This window comes from Mizuhopecten yessoensis, unplaced genomic scaffold, assembly GCF_002113885.1.
Source record: "Mizuhopecten yessoensis strain PY_sf001 unplaced genomic scaffold, ASM211388v2 scaffold7939, whole genome shotgun sequence".
In the NCBI taxonomy this organism is placed as follows: Eukaryota; Metazoa; Mollusca; class Bivalvia; order Pectinida; family Pectinidae; genus Mizuhopecten; species Mizuhopecten yessoensis.
Window position 1 is genome coordinate 496,982 of NW_018407298.1, and position 555 is coordinate 497,536.

The window sequence follows — 555 nt, forward strand, 5'->3', positions numbered from 1 at the left end:
CATAAGGCATACCGAACCTCGATATGACTTCCTCGACTATCACCGCCGCAATAGTCTTAGTCTCCATATTGGGCATGGCAAAACACTCCATCCACTTCGTGAAGTAGTCTCCTACTACCAGTACATGCCTAATGCCATTCTCCGTTTCCGATAAGTCAGCCAATATGTCGACTGCTATTCGTTCCATCGGAAACCCCGACTGTACAATTTGCATCGGCGCTCTGTTTTTCTTTACTGGGTTCTTACGCCTTGCACAAACTTCACACCCGGCAACATACTTCCTAGTGTCCCCCTGTAAGCCAGGCCAATAGTACCCCTGTCGTATCTTGCTTAAGGTTTTCCGCATTCCCAGATGCCCTGCTGTCCTGCTGTCCTGCTGTCATGACATTGTTGTAGGATGGCTCGCCTCTCTGTCATAGGTACTATGGCCTGTAAAGTGCCTTGAGATTTGTCAGAACTCCAGTTCCGGTAACACATACACATCTGGGCCTTACACTTAGTGATGATGCTAAATGGAACCAACACATATCTAATATATATGAAAAAGCATTTAAA